The sequence below is a fragment of the Euprymna scolopes genome, chromosome 34 (genome assembly GCF_053919585.1).
Source record: "Euprymna scolopes isolate OS-2025 chromosome 34, ASM5391958v1, whole genome shotgun sequence".
In the NCBI taxonomy this organism is placed as follows: domain Eukaryota; kingdom Metazoa; phylum Mollusca; class Cephalopoda; order Sepiida; family Sepiolidae; genus Euprymna; species Euprymna scolopes.
Window position 1 is genome coordinate 47,708,001 of NC_136515.1, and position 25,893 is coordinate 47,733,893.

Genomic DNA, 25,893 nt, shown 5'->3' on the forward strand with positions numbered 1-25,893 from the left:
GCTGGTGCCTCTGCTGCTTGTCTCTCGCTATTGGACAGGGTTCAAAAGAGTCGCCAACCTGATAGGTCCTGAACTGTCAGCTAGGCTTCAGCCTCTTTTTACATCAACGAGATGTTGCATCCCTCTGCCTGTTCTACAAATACTTTAATGGTGAATGTTCTGACGAACTGCAAACACTTGTACCTCCGCGACGTAACTACCCCCGACAAACCCGATAGGCTACTAAGTCTCATCCCTTTACAGTAGAGATCCGTAGGTGCAATAAAGCCTTTTACTCTAATAGTTTCTTCCCCAGAACTGCGGGTCTTTGGAACTCGCTTCCGGGATTCTGCTTTCCCAATTTCACTGATATGCAGAAGTTCAAGTGTAATGTTAACACACATCTTTCTACTCATCTCCCTTAATAATGACCCCGCTAATTAAGTCCCCGATAGTAGCCCCCTGCTTCAAAGTTGCACTGTGCCTGGTTTGAGGTGAAAATTGAATATATATATATATATATATATATATATTTATATATATATATATGCATATATATGTATATATATATATATATATATATATATATATATATATATATATATATATATATATAATGGATGTTATTAGTGGAGGGAAAAAATTCGTAAAATAACACGAGTAAGAAACGATATAATATACGAGAAAGAGAAATAAAATCTTACATAAAAAATTTACACAAGAGAATGATTAGTAAATCCATATATATACATGCATTAATATACATTTCTCGCTATAGTATCCCACTACAAACCACCTTAGATGTCCAACGTATGAACGAACGTCTTCTGCTTGCAGAGAGAGGGCTTGTGTCGCGCAAGGGAGAGATATTTGTCAGTTTTCAGATCGGCCTCAAATTAGAATGAAAACGAAGACGTTCTTTTCAGTTTAACCACTTTCTGGATAATCCAATATATGTTGTCCAATTGTGTGATCTAAATTAATGTGTGTATTTTTATTATAAGAACCTAAAGTTATATGCTGCCCAATCCTTGTTTCAAAATTAACGCAGTTTCGCCCGACGCAGACAGCATCACACTGACGTTGGAATTTATGTATATATTACAAAGATTGGTGCGACGCAAACTGTCCCTTTTGTAAAGAAGAAAATGCATATTTCGTATTGAAAATTACACGAGGAAGATGAGATAGAAAACAATTGTTGATAGTCTGTTTAAGTTGGCTAATTAAAGAGGCACGTTCTTCTTCAATCTATTTCTAAAACTGCCCTTCCTCAGTGACAAAATCTCATCTTCAATCCGAAAAGCCATCCGCAGCGAGTGGCTCAACATTCAACTCATCCACACTGGATCTACTTAAAGACAACAGCTCAACCGAAAACATCCATCGCATACACCTTCCCCTTGTTCACTCTCTAATTGCCCAATATCACACACAGGTTTATGCTTTAAGAACCACGTTGTTTACGACCTACAATGCGCTAAATGCAGTGCATCTTACATCGGAAGCACCACCAGATTCCTTCATCACCGCATTAAAAATCACTTAAACACTACTGCTTCGTCGTTCTATAAACATATTCGCACTTGCATTAATTCAGAACCAGATTTTCACATCAACATTCTTGCTTCTTCAAGAAACGTAGGTCAACTTCGTATCCTCGAATCTTTAATTATTTCAAAAAATACTCCCACACTAAACAATAGACTGGAATTGAGCTCCGCTTTTATAATATAAGTTTAAAACATAAGAAAAACAATAATTAAAAAAAAAACCTTGCTTGAATAGTCATCTCCCTTGATTCACAAACGCAACATGTATTTCAAACATCAACTGATTTATTTTAACGTTCTCCTAACGTCATTTTTTGTTCTATATTTCGCGGTATCACGTGGCAAACTCTGCGGCTACTTTTCCAATTTTGAACACTCTTCCGCTGTCTTCTCTTGAAAATGGACTAATAAGTCTGAAATATATTAGGATTTACAACACCATTGAATACAACAGAAAAAAAATTACTGTTGTTTAGAGTTAAAATTTGTGTGAAAAAGAAAAAACAAACAACAAAAAAAAGAAATTTATTTCTTTTGTTTGCATTTAATTTTACTCTATATAAATATAAAAAATCTCGCATTGTTCTTGGCTTTTAATTTTATCTTATATATATATATATATATATATATATGTATATATATATATATATAGAGAGAGAGAGAGTGAGAGAGAGGAGAGAGGTGCCTGTGTGTTAAATTCGTATAACTAGGCAGCTTTCTTTGATTTATATAGTCAAAGTTGAATATCAGCACTAAACTCTGCCATATTCTTATTACGACCTGCGCGTATATATCTTTGATGCATTGGTCATGCTATAACCACAAAAATGATAAATTTCAACCAACAGACTGGATTTATGAGAAGGAAAAGCGTCTAAATTTTCATCACTGTCGAGAACATTTCGAAAATATTAGTCCTCCCTAAAAAGATATTGGAAAAAATAAAATATGCAGCGTTTTGCTCTAATATTCATCCAGACCTGCATATATATATATATATATATATATATATATATATATATATATATATATATATATATATATATATATATATGTATATAATGTTTAAGTATAATAATAATTAAATACCTTCAGCCATTGATGTTTCTTCCCTTCGGAAATCATCAGGGCTTAACGATTTACACTAGTGGATATATTCAAACCCGGACACAGAAGCCATGTCTGACTTCATTAGCAATGACCCAATGCATTTGGCTACTGTTAATACAGTTGATATTAAAAATTTACAGTTTTTACATGCTTTTAACATCTGTCAGTGTGATATAAATATTATATTATGATCTGCTCCCCTGCACACACACACACAAACGTGCACAAGCACACGCACATACACATACACCCACCCACACACCCACCCAGACACACACACACACACATATATATATATATATATATATATTACATAAACTGGCCTTTATATATATACTAGCGAGGGGTACCCGGCGTTGCCCGGGTGTTTTTAGGGGTGTGTGGTGTTAAATAAAAAAGAAACCGGGGGGGGGGGGATCGAAGCCGAGCCCCTGAGGCGAAGTTTGAAAATAAAATCGACCAGGCAGAAGTGAAAGATGTTTGAAAGTCGTCGAGCGTTACGACAACGACGGTGACGATGTAAGCATTGTTATAAGCGAAGTAAGAAAAGAAAACAACGTTTTAATTAAGCGGGGGGGGGAAACACAAATTAAAACAGAAAAACGAACGGACGTTACGTGAAAAATGGCTGAAATAATACAGGGTTCAATATTTAAATGGAAAAACTCGAAAAAAAAAACACATCTCACACCACGATTTGAACCCAAAACATTTAGATAATGAAACAACCCTTAACTACCTACGCTAAAGCGGCGTATATAGAGTTTGTTCGGTTTATCAACTATTTAAAGTAAATCAGGTCACGACGTCATGACGTCATCTGACGCATGCTTTGTTGACCCTCCCCCCTGTCGAATGAGTCTAGACATTCTCTCTCTCTTTCTCTCTCTCTCTCTCTCTCTCTCTCTCGCACACTTCTTCTGCCTTACTGTAAAGACTGGAAAATGGCGTCTGGCTTTTTTATTTTTAAAAACTTCGTTCGTTAATATTTTTTGTAAGCGTATTTTTTTTAATTTCACATGTTTGGCTTATTATTTTTCGTTTAACTATCGAGTCTAACTATTTGGAATGTGGTAATAACTTTGGTAACTTTGCCATAGCGTAGAAGTTCATAGTTTACCTTTAATTATTTTTTTTTTACCGATAACAACATTTTTAAATTGTAAATTAAGACCGCCATTAGAGGTTGCTGACGTCAAGATCACGTGATTCAGCCGGTTTTAAATACAAGTTGCCCCAAAATAAACGGCCGCGTGTATACTTTATGTAGAAGAGTTGGCGGTCGTATTTTTGGGGGCAGTTATAAATCGATTTAAAAGATATGTAATGTTTAACATTGAAATGTCACTTTTGGGGGGCCTCCCCCTGCAGAAAATCGATCAGTTGACGCACTTCTGATGGTCACTTTGGGACAATTTTTCGATATTTGTCGTCCGGAAGGTGGAGCTTTTATATGAGACCAAGTTTGTGAATTTTTGTTGTGTCTGTCAAAAGTTTTTAACAGACACACAAACTTACATACACACAGACAAACATACACACATTTTCGCCCGTACCGAAATTTCGCAACTTGACGTCTTCCAGTAGAGATGTCTACGCGCCATTTGTGGTTGTACTTTGAAAGACAAGATATCAAATGCGAAATTATTCACACTTTGTAAATTCAGCAACATCGAAAGCTTCTTAATCCAGTCGCAGCTTCGATGGGCGGGTCATGTGATGCGAATGGATAATGATACGATACCGAAGCAACTCCCGTATGGCCAATTAGACAAAGGCCGTCGAAACGTGGGACGACCATGGTTGCGTTACAAAGACAAAATAAAGTCTAATTTGCAGGTTCTAAATATTGAATATAACAACATTAGGCTAACTGCAATCGACAGAAGGAAGTTGATAGAAATGTGTGACAGAAAAATCAAGGAGTTCTCGGCGTTTTGCATCGAAAAACTAAAAGAAGCGAGAGTCAAGTCAAAAAATAATACTGAGCAGTGTGGAGCTAAATTCTCGCATTTATATGTCTGTCACCACTGCGGTCGCCATTGCAAGTCTCTAACAGGACTAAAGTGCCACATACGTCTAAGTGAATGTCGACACGCTGAGTTCTAGACCTTTAGGTCAATTGTCGGAGTGTCATATGTCGAAAATCGACCGAGAGTCCATCATATATATATATATGAAGGCCAGTTTGTATGTGCATGAGTTCCTTCCTCATCGGTTCCGAAACGGTTGAGCTTACATTTCGTAATTTGCCCATGAAGTTAAAATTAATGTATGCCAATTGTAGTTGTAGTTTACACATTTGTAACAGTATTAGTATTATTGTACTGTTCTAGTTTCGATAATTCTGAAACCATCTTTCCTCGGTTTCTCTTCTTGCGATTCGTATAATCTTCTGCCTTTTCTTTGTCTTTTCTTTTTCCATGTTTTCTTTTTACTGTAGTTTTTCATTATTTTATTCACTCTCAATTTCCATTAATCTGAAAACTTGTTCCTTCGCTCGCTCCGATTTTCTCTAATTCGCAACGTGGATGTTGCCACGCTTTAAAAGGTGCGCAAAGAAAAACAAAACTGAATAGAAAGCTATCACACGATGTCCATTTGTTCGATTTGACATCCTAAAAGCTGTAATTAAGATGGCGGACGACAGCAAGGACCAAGCATATGTCAACATTCACTTACTTGGCACGATTTCCTTCTCTTTTCTCGCATTTTGTCGTTGCTATATTTTTTTCCTATTCCAAACCAACATCGTAATCATTGAGCTGCATCTCTCAAACCGGTTATATGACAATTGTTCTCAGCATTATCCTAACTACTTTCCTTAAAACAGCCACATTCTTTTGCTCGTTCTGTTTTTCGAGCTATCAACATATCAGAGTGCTACTTTTTACTACATTTTTTAAAAATATTTTTATTCAACATTGGCTCCGCCATCTTTTTTTTAATTTTCTTTCTCTATTCATCTTTAATTCACTCGTTGTTCGCCATGTTTGTCACTATTCGCCTCTTCATTGTATTACTTCTTTGTTTCTTATTTCTTTTAGTTTCTGATTTCACCTTCTTATATTTTTTTTCTTATAACTATTGTGGTAGTGTCGATACCATTGTTCCTGTTCGAAAACTGTTGCTATTGCAACTATTACTACTACTAAGACGCATTTCTTCTACTGCTACAGCAGTTTCATTCATTTCTAAATTATTAAAAGACCTGAATTTGCAACATGAATTCACCATTATTGTTTCAGTAGTTTATTATTTGCATCTTCTATATCAGCATCCCGTTTTTTTTGTCCTTCGATGTTTTCTATTTCTACTTAAACCTTTTCTTCCAATCTGTATACACTTCACTATCTCCTTTTCCCTCTCTTTCTCTTCCCGTACTTTATTATTATTATTGTTATTATTGTTGTTGTTGTTATTATTATTATTATTATTATTATTATTAGTATTATTATTATTATTATTAGTATTATTATTATTATTAGTAGTAGTAGTAGTATTAGTATTATTATTAGTATTATTATTATTATTATTATTATTATTATTATTATTATTATTATTATTATACAAGGAGCTTTTACACTGGCCATAAAGGATCTCTCCTTGAAGAAAACCTGCGGTGTTCCCTGGAAGCTGAGTGACACCAAGTCTCCCCGGATTTTCAGTACGTTCAACCTTTTTCGATAACATTCTCAAATGACTTTGCGTTATCATTTACTTCCCTTTGACAGCGGCCATTCTCTTCGCACATGTCCAGCTCAGGTCTGGTCAGCGTTCTCTATTCGTTCTTTCCATCCCCTTTGACCCTTCTCTATTATTTTATATCAGTTTTTAGAGGAGACTTATGGGGTAATCAGATTGGGTGTGTATAGAGAACGTATAGATATGCAACTTCAATGTTCATAGTTCCATGTAGCGCTTCTTCAAGTTTTGCCTCTGCAGCAGTTTCTCTAGACCGCGTCTGTTGCTCATGTGTATTTGTCTCCGCATTCAAATTTTTTTTTCTAATTATTTCAGCTATTTTCATTATTGTTATTCGTTGTAGCTTTTCAACCATACTTCTGATTCCAATTTCTCCCATACTTTTTAAAAAAGCTTCTTAAAATTGTTCCCAGTGCTCCTACTATTATAGGTATTAGCTTTACAATCAATATTCCTTTCAGTTCTCTAGCTAGCTATGCGTCTTTGTCCCGTTTCTCCATTTCTTTTATTCACCATGTGGTCAACGGACAGAAAAATCGAAGATTTGACAGGACTGTTCTTTCTTGTTTACTTAGTGTTGCTTTTGCTATTATTATTTATATGCAGTAAGACATTTCATACAGGCTACTATAAGGTATCATTCAATGATAATCACCTGAGCTGTTTCTTGGAATAAAAGAAAGAGTAAATCTGATAACTGCTCTACCTCATCCGCTTTTTCATCTTGTGTCAACCTTACCATTATTGTCACTATTCGTTCCTTCTCCAAAATCCAGCCTGTTGGTTGGCATTCATCTTTTTGTGGTCATAGCACCCCTAATGCATCAAAGATATGGGACGAAGCAAGAAAATAGGAACTAGACATTTGATGGTGATGCTACAAGAACAGTGGGGGTGGGTGTCAGTAAGAAAACAGGTTTCTTAAATAATGAGAGCTATATTTTCAGTAGAAAGATTTTATAGTTCGTAGGTCAACTCTGATAAAAATCGAAGAGGATCACATGACTGGGCTGAGATTTCATCAAGACCAGACATGTTAGGTGTTTTCAAAGTGGAGGTTAGTGCGTGTCGGGCAGATGATGTAGCAAGACAACCTATCTTCGGATGTTTTATATTTATTTTGTTTTTTATTGATTAACATATTTATTAGTAATTTTATTTTTTTAATATATACTAATTTATTTAATCTAGGTAAAAACATTACTATTCTTCGCTACAGTAAATCTATTATTTTATTGTAAAAGACTCATCAGGAACCCGAAAGGAAAAGAGAAACAAAAATAATAATAAACGCTTTCTTTTTTATTAATAATTTATATTTAAGGCATTTGGAAATATGTGCTAAAATCACTTTAACAGAGAGAAGGTGGTTTAATCAGCAGCTTCTAGACACAATAATAGGTATCCGTTGTTATTCTTATTAAGTCAGACGAATGATCTCGTTCGTTAGAGAAAATTAACAAATGACCAAGGGGAAAGGTCTAGTTAATTCGCCAGTCTTTAGTTGCTATGAAATGAACACATACATTTAATGTTTTATTAGCTTAGTTTAATCTATAATAATAAACATTGTTTAGAAAATATTTGTTTTTTTTATAAATTAAGTTTAATACAAACACTTATTTTTTAATATGAATTCAAAATGTATCATGGGAAACCTAACATTTCTTATTTGATATAAGGGTCATAATCTTTATCTGGTTAATAAATATTTTGCAATAGTACCCTGTACAAAAAGAATAATCGGAATCTTATGAATACGAAAGAAACACATATTAAATGTCATAACTAATTTATAAAAAAAATGTTAATATAAGAGTTTCATTAACGTATAATTTGTCGAATAAGACGGCCCTTAAAGTTGAGCATAGTAGCTTTAAAACAAATATATCATAAGATACCGGGTGTTGCAATATCTAGCCTAGGCGAAACAAACATGGTTTCGTGATTTAGCAGTTATCTTATACAACCTATGTATGAAAAAATTATTAACATTTGTTCCAATTTTATACGCCGTCTCATCTGACGGTCGCTTATACGCCGAAATATACGGTATACATATATGATGGATTTTTTTACACTGTGGTCACCACTTATTAAGGCCTGGAAGCCACTCAGGGATAAGGATTATTGCAAGTACAGTACGTTAGTGTGGAGATTAGATGAAGTGTTTACTTAAGGGGCGGTTCATTAGGAATTTGTTTACGTTGGACTTGAAGATATCCAAGTTGTAGTCAGATGGGAAGCAGGCAGACGGAACATAGTTCCACAGGCGTGCAGTTCTAAGAAAGAAGCTTTGTTCATGGAATCCACGTTTTGATTTAGGCACAGATAAAGAGTGGGGGAATTTTTTCACAGTGGATTAAGCTAGACGGGTGTTTTTTGTGAAAGATTGGCGAGGGGGGACCAGAGATTGGAATTCTGACGAGCACCTGCCATGGAAATAACGATAAAACAAGGATAGGCTCGCAACGTCTCTTCTGTGGGAGAGAGGTTGCAGAGTAGAGAAAATGGCATCCCCACGAAGCCACAAAGTCTATTTTGTACTCTGTTAAGGCAGGATATACTGTTTTAGCAGCTCCTGCCCAGATATGGCAGCAATATTCCATCTTTGGATGGATTATTTAATTTATTGTAGGAAGAAACAACTACAAATACAATAAAAACGCCAATTAAATTATTTAATGTAAATCGCTCATATGTATATTAATAATTTTATGGTTGAAATATATTTTATAATTTCTTAAAATGTATACAATAGAATAGCATGTCTTATCGAACAGAATTTGGATGAAAACGTGTAAAAACTTTAAAGGTAAACGTTAAATTTGTATAACGATTTTGTAGAATGTCATCAATGAAATATAAGGTGGTTTGTTTTGTTTCATTAATTGTAAGAGTGATTACAGAAATTGTTATGATAAAAATAATTCATATTACAGGAAATTATGTAAACTATTACAAAATAATACTCTCACTATTTAACCCCCTCTCCTTAGTTCCAACAAATGAAACTTCTTTGCTAGCATAGTATATATACCTTTAGATTCCGATACTCCTTATCTATATATATAAAAATGTAAAGTTGGTTCGTTCTAAGCGAATAAAACCATATTTCTACGTTATCAATTTATTTGAAATTTTACGACAACACATTTTTAGAGTCGAGGTATGTTTTTATATTATTAACATAAATTTGCCTCGCGAATTATTAAAATTAAAACATTAAATACAATAAATATATTTTTAACCGTTACTGCGAATCTGTTCTGCTGATAAAACTGAACTTCCGGTTCGATTCATTTCACAGCCACGAATTGAGGAAAGATTTCATTTTCTGTTAACTCTATAAGTAACAAGAAAACAACAAAAAAACATATTTCATTTGTTTATCTTCCAATTTTTTTTAATTTACACATCTTTTCTTTATTATACATTTTTTTTATTTATTGCGGACTATTATTCTCATATTTATTAGTTGTTGTTTCACGACTTTTCGGCCAACTATTCCTCTGGCCTTCATGAAAAGAAGTAAGTCATTTTATAAATGTTCAGTAACTTTTTCCTTTTATTATTCTTAAAGAAGAAAACTTTTCTTATTCATGAAATGAGTTAAGCCTACGTAAATAAATAAATGTTTGTACACGTGACAAATTATCAATAAATGGTTTAGTTACTTTTTTAAAAAAATATTTATGAAAAGAGTCAACGTAAATAATGTTTGTAAAAGTGCGAAAGGCGACGTTGTACAACCATCACTCCCATGCTTAATTTCTATACTTATAGGTTTCTGGAATTTTTTTCCACTGGATTATTATTGATTGGACACTAATTAAACAGATTATTTTAAAAAAATGTAAAAAAGAAACCATTATTTCGACATTTGTAAGTGGTGCTCACTTTTTAGTTACAACGTTCTGATAAATCAGTCACCCATTTTGTAAGCAATAAAAACGCGGTATATCAAAACCATATAAAGTAAAAATAATGAGTCTCTACCGCATTTGTCAGTCAGAAATATATTTGTTTCTCAAAGAAAAAAATAGATTGAACAGGACTTTTTTTATTGTTTTTATGAAAATAAAGTTTCGAATTTTTTAATTATTTTTTTTTTACTTCTTTATTCAGTTTGTGTTTTTTTAATTTGTTTTTGTGAAAGGTGAGTTTTTTTTCAAAACTTTTTTTTTAAAGTATAATAAATTTCTCTTACATGCTGGAGAAACGTTTAATAATTTGGTATTTTTTTAGATTAGGTCCACCTCCACAATTTCCCTTTCAATGATGACATTGATAGGTTTCCGAGTATGCTGAACACGCAAATCGCATTGAAATTTTGCAGAAATAAAAAGTTGTGTTATGAATTGTATTCTTCGGCGGCCATCTTTTTACGTGCACACGAGCCATAAACAAATACACACACGTAAAAAAGATGGCCGCCAAAGATTACAATGCATAATACAACTTTTTATATCTTGATAACAACTTATTTCTGCAAAATTTCGATGCGATTTTCGTATTCAGCATAGTCGAAAACCATTTCAAGTTGTCATTTAAAAGAAAATGGAGGAGGTGGACCTAATCTAAAAATTTACCAATAATTTTTAATCCCGTACGCCTCCCGATACATTGCTTCGTCAACATGCTAACATTTTGTATCTCCCGAAGACACTTCCGTATTTAGAAAAAATAAATAAATAAAATGTGACCGATTTACCAGAACGTGGTAACTAAAAAGTGAGCACCCCTTTCAAATGTTGAAATGATTCTTTTTTTTCAATTTTTTTTTCATAATCTGGTTAGTGTTCAATCAATAATAACCCAGTGAAAAAATTTCAAAAAACCTATCAGTATAGAAACTCCACCACGTAAGTAAATAAATAAAAAAATGTTACGTGCGCATGCGTTAGCCTTGACTAGGGGGTACCAATGGAACGACCATTAAATAATTCTGCGGGTCGCCATGGAACTCAACGCCCAAGGAGTACCAAAATAGTTTTCATGATCTGAAGAATTTTTTTTTTCGAAAAGTGGGTGATCACTTTTCCATGTAAATTTAACTAAAAATGGGCACCCACTTTCTGGCCATCTGAGGAAGGGGCATTTATTTTTTGTGTTTATTGGCTTAAAGCTTTTTTGACAAGGCAGTTTGGTTTCGTTTATGCTCACGCATAGCATAAACAAAGGCTACGTCTGTGAAATGGAACATAGTCCCAGAGTTCAGAGGTTGATACCATGCAAAAGAGATCAAACAAAAGACTTTTTAGCCAAGAAACACACAGAAAGAAAAAAAAAATAGCATCCATTTTTTTCTATCGAATTCATTTGTTGTTTTTATTGAAAACTATGTTCCCCCGGATTTTTGATATAATTTTCCATTAAGGGCCGTGCGTCTCACGTTCGTAAATAACAAACATTTTTTTGTTGATTTTGGTGTGCTAAAAACGAATCTGCAAACCGTTGCCGTCGCAAAAAAATAGTTTTTTATGATATGAAGAAATTACTTTTTCGAAAAAGTGGCGATCACTTTTCCATGTATTTTCACTAAAAATGAGTACCCACTTTCTAGCCACCTGAGAAAGGGGGGATTTTTTCCAATGTTTATTGGCTAAACAGCTTTCGTTTATGCTTACGCATAGCGTAAACGAAGGATACGACTGTTAAATGGAAAATAGTTCCAGAGTTCAGGGGTTATTACCATGCAAAAGAAATCAAACAAAAAACTTTTTAGCCAAGAAACAGAAAAATGCCCCTCTCTCAGGTGGGCAGAAAGTGGGTGCTCATTCTAAGTTAAATTTACATTGAAAAGTGATCACCCACTTTTCGAAAAAGTAATTTCATGAATATCATGAACACTTTTTTTTTTGCTACGTAAACGGTTTGCAGATTCGTTTTTAGCACACCGAAATCTACAATAAAATGTTTCGTTATATATGAACGTGAAACGGGCCTTAAAGTAAAATAATACCGGATTTTTTTGAGCAGATTTGCCGTTTAGTTGTACAAATATCCTCAAACCAGGTAATCACTAAAAGGGACTTTTAAAAGTCTTCACCTGTATCGAGCAAGTTTAAAACCACCGATTATATGCCAGCCTACGTCATGGTAACATATATTGAGTGAGTTCCTAACAGTATTTTGTATAGTTTTTTTTTAGTTTAAACTCATTTTCCCAAAATTTCCCCAAACTTAACGTGTTCGATACAGTCTGCCGCCATTTGTATTTTTCAGATATACCGATAAACATTGAATGTTTTTGAACCGATTATACATTACATAAAAACACTAAAATCTTATCCAGTTAGGTAGAACACTTACTTTTCTTGCCTTTAGTAACATTTATTTGTTTTATATTTATTTTTTTTATAACATCTTTGTATCTGTGTTTAGTAATACAAACCCTTTTCATTTAATGTAACGTTTATTCGGCTCGAAAAACAGTGTTTATTGGTGTATTTGAAAGCTACAAATGGTGGTGGACACTGTTGATTACTTTAAGTAAGAGAAAGTGATTTAAAACTAAAAATAAATATACAAAATACTGTCAGAAACCTACCGATTATGCCAGCCTATGTCATGGTAACATATATTCGGTGAGTTTCAGACACTGTTTTGTATAGTTTTTAGTTTTCAACTTACTTTCCCAAACTTAACGTATTCAACAGAGTCCGCGACCATTTCTGTTTTTTGTGAGCAAATTAAACATTTTACATTACATAAAAACACTAAACAATTATCCAATTAGGTAGAAACGTAAATTACCTTACCTTTGCTTTCATTTATTTGTTTTTGGACAACTTTTCGAATCTGTGTATAGTAAACCCCCTTCCCCCCACCATCAACCCAAATATTAATTACTAACTCACATTTTTTAAAACAACAACAAAAAAACATATAGCGTTTCAATATTTTCGCTACGTTCGGCTTCATCCACTGATTGTTGGTCAAGTCCAAAACATAAATGATTGACAGAAACGCCCGAGGATCCAGATCAAATTCTGCAAGAGTACCATTTTTTTCAGTTTCGCCTTCTTTTTCACTTTTTGCAGTGGATTGATGTACTTATATAAGAAACATGCATTTTCTATTTTATTAATTTTTCCATTACACCAAATTGAGCTACTGCAACGCGTGGCAGGGTACAGCTAGTATATATATATATATATATATATATATATATATATATATATATATATATATATATATATATATATATATATATATATATATATTTATCAATCTCTGTCTCTATGTCTGTATGTATATCAATATATATATATATATATATATATATATATATATATATATATATATATATACGTGTACGTGCGTGTCTATCTACAGGGTGGTCAAAAAGTCAGGTAACATGTTAAAGGAAGAAAAAACAATATGATCCATTATAATCTTATATAGGGATCTTACCCCTCCTGATTTATGGCTTTGAGGCTATGTAAAGGATAGTGTTTATGGCGAGAAGTCTGATACAATAGCGTCTTTAAAGTTATTTATTGAAGAGGAGATTGAGCGAATATCAGCTCACATGATTACACGTGTTACACAACCAGTGGTTAATCGCTTCCAGCGACTGAATGAGAGAAATGGACGACAATTAACAAAATAAACATATTTCATGTTTGTTTCATTTTATATTTCAATGTATGGTACTTACATATACGTGTATTGCTAATATCGTTTTTCTTTAAAATGTTACCTGACTTTTTGACCACCTTGTATATTCATATTCATTTATATATATGTATATATATTATGTGGTAGTTTTTTTTTTAAATATATGTCTATGTCTATCTGTTTTGTGTGTTGTATATATATGTATATATATATATGTGTGTGTGTGTGTGTATATCATATGTATATATCAGTATATATACTTGTGTGTATGGGTGTACTGTAGTATGTATAACTGTGGGTAAGTACGTGTGTGTATGTGTGTATATGTGTAACTCTGTATGTATGTGTGTATGTGTATGTTTACATGCACATATATATGTATAGTATAGTATAGTATAGTATATATATATATATATATATATTTACCTTTTATCAATATCGGTATACAATTTGCTTCACCATTTGTCTCACTACCAATGTTGCTGCTATTATGCATATTTTTATCATCGCTTTTTTAATCATATTTTTATCATTATTATTACATTTTTATATTCTCATCACTATTTTTTTACTATAATTACTAAATTATTAATATTATTCTTATTATTATTTTTATTATCTTCATTACCGTCATGACTTTTCGACAGGCTTAATAAGCAATTATTCTGCGACAGTTAAAATGTTATACTCCGAACTCGTCCAACTTTTTTTATAATACTATCGAATTTAACACTTTATGGAAAGATCTGTTTTGTTCTCTCTACACAATTTCCGGTCAGAGTAATACGATCTTTTACGGGCTGATTCTTCCCCACTGCTGGGTCTGAACTTAATTACTTTACAATTTCATCTGAAATCACTTTTTTTCTAATAAAGCCGCTGATGAAGTTTCTCATAGTGGATTTCTCTCTTTTTACTATTAGGCCCCATTTGACTAGGGCCAGACTTCTTTTTAAGCTACGGCACTTCCCGGAAATAAAAAAAGATCATCATTTCAGCTGTTTTGAATGCTTTCTTATTGGGTTATATGCACCGTGACGCTGGACTTATTTTTTGGGATTGATTCTCTCTAAAGACCTATTTTGCATTCAGATCAACTTTATAAAATTTTCATGCAAGCTGATATATTATGCGCGGTTTGTTTATTTATATATTTTTCTTTTTTTACATATCCATCTTTTTACACTTTTCTATTTGCCAATATCTAACCACAATAAATTGCGGTTTCACCTAATTCTTTATCGAGCAAATTCTAGCATTGCTACAAATATAATTTGCTGATTTCTTTGTGACCTCCTATGAGAAGAATGACAAGAATACCATTCTTTGAAACTCCGCGGAATAAGGAAGTTGTGAATTGTTTGCTGGAGTATTCAGTCGAATAATAATTTTTGACTTTAAAGTTTAAGTTACTGTTTTAATTTTCTTTCTCTTATAATAGGCTCTACTCTCTATCGCGTGAAGAGCTTCTTTTTTTTTAATTCGGTTGGCGTTAAATTTTCTCTATATAAATACTTTTATTTATATTAGTTTGAATTTTATCATTTCGTATATGAGGTAAACACCACATCCTTTTGTTTTCATTAATATATGTGTGTGTGTGTTTGTGTTTGTGTGTGTGCGTATGTCTTCATGGGCATCAGTATATACAGGGTGTCCCAATAAAATATAGTACTATATTTTTTTGGGACACCCTGTATATACTGCTACATGAATACGCTATACCACGTTGCCAGAGATGTGGACTTGTTTTGGTGTAAAGAATAGCATTCCAGCATCGCGGAGCACATCCACCTATCATACTGACGTAATAGCATATCTTGACATTTACCTGCGACCCAGATAGTTTGGACGAAGAGGAAGTATCACGCTCACCAGATTTGACTCCCTCCAAATGGATTTTTCTCTTTTGGAGGAATGTGGCATGTTAAACATAGGGTTCGCACAACAAAACAATGAATGAGATGAAAGCAACCATTGAAAAAAAGACGTGTTAACGTACCAATTGGACTGATTAGGAACGTTTTCGATTAAATCAATCAGCGTTTTCAGCTGTTCATGGAACATAATGGCCTATAATTTTAACACTTTTGATAATTAACTGGTCCCTATATTTGTTCACAGTATTTTATGTATGAAACTTGTCTTTGTTATAATAAATTTATCGCTATATGAGTATTTGGCTTGTGCAGCGCAAGAACAGACACTATGAAAACCACCGTTCAAGAAAATAATTTAAAGAGAGTATGTTACTGCAGAATGCCCAAGTTATTGAAAGTTTTCTGATCTGGTGCGTACATTGCAGGGAGATGTAGTGAATTGGCTCTGAGAGAGTACTGCAGCAGACACAACCTCGTGAGGTGTAGGATATACTTGAACGCTTTTTTAGAGATTTTGCGCGAAATGTGTTTGTATGTGTTTTGAGGAGATAGGTAGTGAAGAGAGAACAAGTTAGGATGGCAATGAAATATTACGGTGGAACAAAACTGTCATGACAAGCAAGCAATCAGAACATAATCGTCTGCATTTGGTAGTCATTGACAAGGGCTCAAAGAGATGGCAAATCGTAGAATTTTTAGTGCCCTTGGATGAGCAGATGATAGATATGGAACGCGACAAGTGTATCAATTATCCTGTTGGCCTGGGAAGTAAGACGTCGGATTATGGTTCAAACCCAAGTAATCAGGGTATAAGTTTGACGCTTGTTACAGTTTGAAGTTGTCTAAAAGAGCATTCGAAATAACTACGGATCTTGTATGTATTGACAGGTCTTCTCACGACTGCTATTGGAGGTACCTACAATATATTTAGAAAATCCTTTGATATTTGGAGTCAGGATTAAGGAGGGTCCTCTTCTCAGATAGACGTTATTACAAAAAATCAGGATTATTATTATTATTATTATTATTATTAGTAGTAGTAGTAGTAGTAGTAGTAGTAGTAGTAGAGGAAGTTGCTGCAGAATGCCTGATGTGTGATAACGTCTCAGATTAAATAGCGCAACTTGCACCAGAGTGTAGCGGATTAGGTCAGCGACAGCACCCAAAAAGACACGATCCCATGGGTTCCGGATATATTGGATGTCTGTAAGAAGGTTGGTGGGAAGTATGCTGGAAAATGGTTGGAGGAGGTACCTGATAAAGTTAAAAGGGAGGATGTCAATGTAGATGCATGATGGACAAAATTGTCAAACGCCCGAGCAATTGGAACAAAATCGACCGAATTTGGTCGTCATTAACAAGGCCTTAAAAAGTGCCAACAAGTAGACTTCTTATTATCCTATGACAGGAACGTTAGAGAGAACGAGAACGAGAAGTGCAACAATTATACTCTATTGATCTTGGAGATAAAGCGTATACCCGGGGTTAAAACAAATACTCCCGGTCGTAGTTGGTACGCTAGTAGTAGTATGAAGCCATCTTAAAGGACAATTGAAAAAAAAACTAGGAATCCCCGATGTTTTTGGCGGCCTTCAGACCTCTGCTTTTGTAGGTACCACCAGCCTCCTTAGGAAAACCCTTGGTCTTTGAAGCTCTTGGTTTGGAGCCAGGATTGAGGGAAGTCCTCTGAAAATGAATCTCATCTCTTGTGAGGTTGATGTTGATAAACGAAATGAGAATTATTATTATTATTATTATTATTATTATTATTATTATTATTATTATTTATCTTTTCCTTCTCATTTCTTTCGTCTGTCTAATTTATTGAAATAACTTTTTCTCTTTTGTTCTTCATCTCATTTTTTCTTTCTATGTTTCATTATTCGTTATCATTATTATTATCATTGTTTATTGTTGTTGTTTTTAGTAATATTAGTCGGTGTGATAGTTGTAGTACTAGTATTAGAATTATGCTATCATCTTTTTTTTCTGATTTCTCTTCATCTCAATTTGTTACACTTCCTCACATTTTTCGCTTTCTCTTCATGATTTTCTTGCCTTGTGATTCATTTATTTTATACAAGCTGAGTCGAGAGACGGGTGATTTTATTTATCATTTTTTCACGTAAGTGTCTTAACGAGTCCACGGTAGCAATGAACTAAAAAGAAAAGCAATTCAAAGTCAATAACTAAAACAAAATTTAACGTAAAATCTAAAAAAAACAAAAATAACAACAAACTTTACGGCATCTTGTTTAGATAATACCTGCCACACTCACAATCCCTTACCCAAGGTGAGCAACCAACCTTGAAAAAACATCCGTTTCCCGTGACTCACCTGTATATTCTCCAGCTTTTTTCTTCCTTTTCTATTCTATATTTCTCACAATATTTATCATTTTCTCTCACTTTATATACCATCTTTCTTTTTAATCTCTAGGTGTTAAAATTGTTTTTCACTTCCCTTGTATATTTTCTCTTCTCTTTCTTTTTTCTACTTCTCATCCTTTCCGTCTTATACATACTCTCTCACTTCCACAACGAAAGCAATCTCTCATTCCAACATAAAACTTTGCCCTTGTAATAGGCACATTCGAATACTTTGTGATATGTCGTTTAGGTACCCATACCCAAATTTCAAAGAATAGTCCGCGAATAAATACACACTCGCAAACCGAAATCAAAGATTATATATATATATATATATATATATATATATATATATATGTGTGTGTGTGTGTGTGTGTGTGTGTGTGTGTGTGTGTTACAAAAGATCAGAAACCATCGCTATTGTCGGGTGTGTATCTTAACAAAAAGGACCAGCGTTTGATAATCCGTCTTTCATACGAGACGTCATATCCAAGAGGACAAATATAACAGGTGTAACAGAGAGTCCGCAGACGGACAGATATTTATCTTTATTTTTTTATTTAAACCGGTAGTACCTTTATTATTTGAAACCGGCGCTACTGATGTTTTTCGTATCTCCTGGAAGACATATATAAATAAATATTACGCTCTTAGTTGTGAAGATGTTTAACAATCTATAACTCTGAGTGGATACTCTCCAACTAATCATTCTCTCTCATTCTCTCTCTCTCTCTCTCTCTCTACTTTTCTACCTCTCTCTCTTTTTATACGCCTAAATATTAGACTTTTCTTTTTCTGTGCTTATCCCTCCCCTTTTCCCTCGTTCTCGTTTTAACTTTTCTTTTAGTACCCTTTTTTGCACATGACTCTGTCGTTGCCTTCTCTATAATAAACATACTCCTCTTCTTTCTTTTATCTAGATTTCTGTTATTCGTCTGCTTCATATGACTATTGCTTTCGTATTTATATTTTTTCTATTTCTCAAACTTCTCTCTCTCTCTCTCTCTTTCTATATCTCTTCATATATAACTGATTTCCTCACTTGTTTTTCTTTTTATCATTTACATGGCGCGCACACACTTTACATAATGGAGGATTATACATTGTTCGTTGTTATATTTCAACGTTGTTTATAAATCCGTTTCGTTCATCTATTTGTGTTGAAGATAAATTCTTTGAATATTTTAAACAAAAATTAAACTAAGAAATACATAAAAACTGATTGTCTTAAGATTTTCCAGGCCTTGGGCAATATTATGATGGGCTTCGAGTAAATGGCCCTTACCGCTAAATCTCTGAGACGTAGAAGCCTAAACGAATGGCGCAAAAGGGACAGGGATGGGCGAGTGCAAAACTAAGAAGGAAAATATAAAGAAGGAAGAAAAGAAGTTTCGATTTTTTTATAGTTTCATTTGTTTTGTTTTTTTTGCTTTTTCAAGTGGAAAAGAAACGTGAAGAGGCGTAACAGTCTGATACAAAAAAAAACGCTAGACGTTTTCAGACGGTAATTTGAAATAGTTTTTATTTACACAATTTTCTTTCGTATTTTATTTTCAAATAATAATAATAACAATATTCACTGTTGATAGATTTTAAAACATCGCAAGAACTATTCTAACGATTAACACATCGTACTTGTCACGCTACTTATATATGCCTCGGAATTGAAGTAAATACGTGTAATTTGAAATATGAACAAAATTGCCTTCTAAAATTTTAGACGTATTTTCATCACAAATATACCTTCAAGAATGTGGGTAATGGTTTTTACAAAAATTCGGACTGAATGACAGTTCGTAGTTTAAAAGTGCACCTCAGAAAATAAACGGAGTTATTAATTGAAAATTATTATACTTAAAGCATATTGTGGTCACTTTCCTACAGCCTCCCGATTCGACTAGACGAATAGTTTTGAGTTACATATTATCAAAACACAACGAGTGTAGCAGTTGTCAATAATATAACAGCCCTTATAAAAATGTGTTTTTCATCGTCGGCTGTTTTTAAAAATTGTTTTCAAGTGATTTTTTCATAAATCTACGATAAAATTTGTGTCAAATATATTATTTTGCCGGGAAATACGGTGTTCCATCGTTTTTACGGAACGTATCATCTTCAACAACTATTTGAAATTTAAGTTAGCCTGATTGTCATTGATGAAATCAAAAATATTAATGGGGAAACATTTGACATCGCAAAATGTTTATGGTACACATTTAAAAATGAATTGTTTCAAAATCAAATAATATATCTCAAATAGATATTATCACTATATAGAAAAATATGTTATATTCATTAGTTAAAAGTACAGAATAAGATCATACCAAAAGTTCGATTTTAAATAGACTTAGATATAACAGTTTTTTTTTAAATAATTTAAAATGATGAATGTGAAGACTTATTCTCCTATATCACAGAATATTAATTAATTGTGAGGCAATAGAGAATGTTTTATAACATTATCTTCCCTTATTTACAAAATGTAAGCTTACCCTGATATAATGATTTAATTTTAGCATACGTGTTTACAAAAAAAAAAAATTAATAATAATAAACCTTGAGTTTCTGCTTTTTACTGGCAATATTGAATACACAAAAAATTAATGAACTAAAACAATTAATTAACAAAATTTCAAAATACATTCGAATTTGTTTAGGTGGTATTCAATGACGATTCTGCCTTTCGGGACTCTTACTCATTGGCCTGACTCGGACAGCCGATTCTATAGGTCGTCACCTTGTAAAGAGATGTGCTGTTGTTCTCTCTGCAGAATTTTTAATTTCTGCTCATCTTAATATTTGCGGGTCAACCAGTGAAAATTAAGCGTGTTATCAATGAAATAAAATAAAAATGAAATAATAATAAATAATTAAATATAATAAAATGGCTCTGTTCTTATCAAGTTGATTCATTTATTGATCCCTTAAATCTAACCAAATTATGTAAAAAATATCCACAATCATATGGGACTACTGATAGGTTTTTACTTAAAATTAAAAATATAAAAACACTATCAGAAATAAGGGATAGAGTTTTAAATTACTAAAGTAAAAATACATAACTAAAAATTTCGGATGCCATGCTGGTTATAATTGTGGTCATATATGAAAATGATTCAGAAGGCTTTCTTGTTCGATTACTTGTAATAACTCGCAAAGATACTAGTCGAAATTCTGCTAGTGTTAGAGAATGGAGAGAGAGAGAGAGAGAGAGAGAGAGAGAGAGAGAGAGAAAGGTGAATTATAGTGTAGACACTTTGGCCGGAAGTAAAAGATCAGCCGATTTGATTGCGTGTGAGTCATGTGGTCAGATTAGCTGAATCGTTGAGATTTGATTTGGACTCAGAAGACAACGGACGGCTTCCCGTTGTCTCCTCCTCTTCACTATGGGGGACGAACGCTGACGTGTGTAGAAGACGAACCCACACAGGCCGATTTCACTTTCAACCTCTGCAGGACATCTGGGAAAGTGAAATAAACTATAGAACTAATTCCTTGCCTTGGAGTGAGTGAATCTTCATCCAAAAACAGGTATCAAGTCTCCTTCCAGGACGAGGAATTTCCAGATGGTCTATCATCGAAGAAGCTGAGGTAGGTTCTCAAAATACATGTCACTCACACACGATTCCCTTTATGATACAACATAAATATATAAGATAATCAAACACTCAACCATTTATTATAGAGACAACGTAACACTATGACTCCGTTGTTAGCATGCGGCCTCTTGATTTTATTCCTTGACACCATGATTAGAAGAGAAGAAACTTGAACTTGTAGTTGTAGCCAGTGGGGAGCAGTCCCAGTAGAGATATAGATACTCTGAATATATGATCCAATCGTACGTGAAATAAATCAATATGCGACAAAATTTCATATCAATAATTATCATTTGAATACTAGTTAAGGTCATTTAAATAAGTTTTAACCTAGAAAATGCCTAGCATTTATGGATTAAATTTAATATATGATAAGCATAAATTGCATTTAATTTAATCATGCTGAAATTGGGTTTAATAACGATGATCAGAGTTCATGCAATTCTGATATATTTTAATTTTCAATAGGTTTTCAGTCATAAAAAGTAACTCAAAAACACTCCAAATAAATGATATTAGGGAATATTTGTTAATTAACCTGGAAAAATTGTATATATCCGACGTTTTACAAAGTGCCACAATACATTTATACTCCCCAGAAAAGTAAATAATAAAAATTACATATCATCAACCTTATCAGAAGTAATAGATGGCAGCTGTTTTTTTAGACATAAAAATCGAAGAATTTAAGAATAATATGTTAAATATATGAATAATATATTAAATATATAAATAATATGTTTCATATATGAATAATTTGTTTAATATGTGAATAATTTGTTAAATATATGAATAATATGATAATATATGGATAATATGTGAAATATATCAATAATATGTAAAATATGTGAATACTTTGTCAAATATATTAATACTATGTTAAATATATTAATAATCTTCTCTATATACATAAAATGAACTCATTTTTCTCGTCTGATTTTGACATTAATAGGATTAAAAATCAAGATATTTCATCCAAATATAATATGCACAAACGGAAGAACAATATCTGAGGTGTGTTATAGGCTTATTATTTCTCAAATTCCTTGATAATCTTAGATTTCTATACTTTTTCTGCTGAGATTACACGGCCAAAATCGGTTAAGATCAATGGAAGTGGTAAAATATTTTCTCTCTAATAAATTCCTCCTCCCCCTGCCACCACTTGACACCGTTTGGGGATCGTTCACAAGGAATAGTTGAGAAGAGAACACTGGTTTGGCTTCGTAGTTCTTTCATGTGAAGTTATTTAAAATCACTAAACTAACCTGCAGTGCTCTGTGGCGTAGTGGTTAGCGTGATGGACAATTCACATTATATTTTCACGTTCGCGCCGACCTACTGTAGTCGTTTTTTTTTTCCTAAACAACTAGAATGGACTTTTCTTGGTGGCCGAACTGTTAACGTTGCAGATGTTTTGTTTTTTTTTTCACACTTTATTTTCCTACTTTTACTCATGAATCCGGGTTTGATCCTTCCTACTTACCTACCATACCATTTTTTAAAACTCCCCACCCCCGTCCCGGAAACAAACACTCGGGCAACGCCGTGTACTCCCGCTAGTATGTTAAATATATGAATAATTTTTTTAATATGTAAATAATATGTGAAAATTATGAATAATATGTGAAACATATGAATAATTTGTTAAATATATGAATAATATGATAAATATATGAATAATATGTTATATATGTGAATACTTTGTTTAATATATTCTAATATGTTAAATATATTATAATATGTTACATATATGAATAATTTTTTTTTATATTACATTTTCACCCCAAACAAGGCGCATTGCCACTCAGGAGTAGGGGGCTACTATTATGGTCAGCAACTACTGGGGCACTATGTAGGGATTTGGGCAGCAAGATGTCGGTTCAGGTTGCGCTTGGACTTCTGCATGTCAGGACAGTTAGGGAAGCAGGATCCTGGAATGGAATTCCAGAGTCTAGCGGTTCTGGGAAAAAAACTACTGGAGTAGAAATATCTTTTACATCTAGGGATCTCTACTGTGTAGGGGTGGGATTTAGCTGCCTGTCTGGTTTGTCGAGGGTGTCTGCGTCGTGGGGCACAAGTGTCTTCAGTTCGTCAGAGCATTCACCATTAAAATACTTGTAGAACAAGTAGGGGGATGCAACGTTTCATCGATGGGACAGAGGCTGAAGCTTAGATGCCAGTTAAGGACCTATCAGGTTGGCGACTCTTTTTTTAACCTTGTCTAGGATCGAGAGACTAGTAGTAGACGCACCAGCCCAGATATGACAACAATACTCCATACATGGGCGAATGGTAGCCTTATAGAGATACAGGATACTTTCAGGTGTCAGTAGTTTTCTACCACGGTAGAGAGAGCCTACCTTTTTTGCAGCGGCACTGGCAATGTTTTCAATATAATTGTTCCAGCTCATGTTTCCTGTGAACGTTAGGCCAAGCAGTTTGAAAGATGTACTCTCAGACAGGGAGTCACTGGCCATTGCTATTGGTGGCAGAGAAGGTTTCTTGTAATTATTGAAGGAAACAAGTTTAGTCTTGGCAGCATTGAATGAAACCATCAATTTATGTCCCCATTCCACTACAGATTGGAGGTCATCCTCTAGTGTTTTTTGCCATTTCTTTAGATATGTGTTCATTTGTTTCCTGTCATGCCTGTTACAGAGTGTTGTGTCATCAGCATATATACCCATCTCAGAGGCAGTTTTGTCGGGGAGGTTATTAATTAATATCAGGAAATAATAGAGGTCCAAGAATAGACTTCTGAGGCACTCCCGCATTCATACCATATAGTTTAGATGTTCAACCGTCAAGGAAAACCTGGATTTTTCTCTTATCTAAGAAGGATTTAATTATGCTAAGTATTCTACCAGTGATACCATATGATTAAAATATCCTGAGGAGGCCCTTGTGCTATAACCTGTCAAAAGCCTTAGATATATCTAGAGCTACCTCTCTGCCCTCATGGTCTCAAATATGTTGGCGAAAAGAGGGAGGACGTTAATGGGGCGATAATTGGATGGGTCAATTCTTTCGCCAGAATTCTTGAATACTTGTACCAGAGAAGCGTTTTTCCAACAGCCAGGAAAGTATGATTCATTAAGGCATTTGTAGTAGAGTTTGGAGAGAACTGAAGCTACTTCGGCTGAGCACTTTTTTAATAGTACAGCTGGGATGAGATCAGGTCCACATGCTTTTGAAGTGTCAAGATTTTTTATGATAGCATGCACCTGAGCAGGGGTGATTGTTAGATCGTCTAGCGTTGCGGCTGTCTGCAAAGGAAAGTCATGCAGGAGGTGGTTTGAAGGGTCCAGTGTGGAGTTCGGGGCAAACCGGCTGGCAAGCATATAAGCTTTGTGGGTTGCTGAGCAAACAACCTCGTGAAAGTTGGTTAGTGGGGGAATTGTTGCTTGCACATTATTTACTACACTGTTGTAGATTTTCCAAAAGTCACGATTTCCTAATTTTTGTGCTTCGATGCATTTTTTTGGTGGTTTCAGTAAATTCTCTCTTGGCTGTCGCTATTTATTTCTTAACGTTACGTCTAGCTTCTATGTACTTCTGTTTGGTTGAACTGGACTTGTGTCGTTTAAATTTGCGGTATGCATGCTGCCTTTGAGCAATGACAGTTGCGCAAGTCGAAGTAAACAATTGGAGAGAGTGGGGCTTGCTATAAAATTTCCGCACGGGAACATGTGCTTCCATTGCTGTTCTTTACCATTCAGTGGTCTCATTTGCGCACAGTTCGGCAGGAAGAGAAATAAATATTTCCCCATGGTGGCTTTCCAGTCAGCCTTTTTATAATATCTCGTTGTTTTGAGCACTGGCTCTTCAGTTTTGGGTCTAGAATTTAGGGTGATTTCTACCATTATCACTGCATGGTCAGCGTTCCCGAGTGGGCTGTTTGCATTTGTTGTACAAATGATAAATATATTAATAATATGTTAAATATATGAATAATATGTTAAATATGTGAATAATTGGTTAAATATATGATTAATATGTGAAGAATATGAATAATATGTAAAATATATGAATAATTTGGTAAATATATGAATATTATGATAAATATAT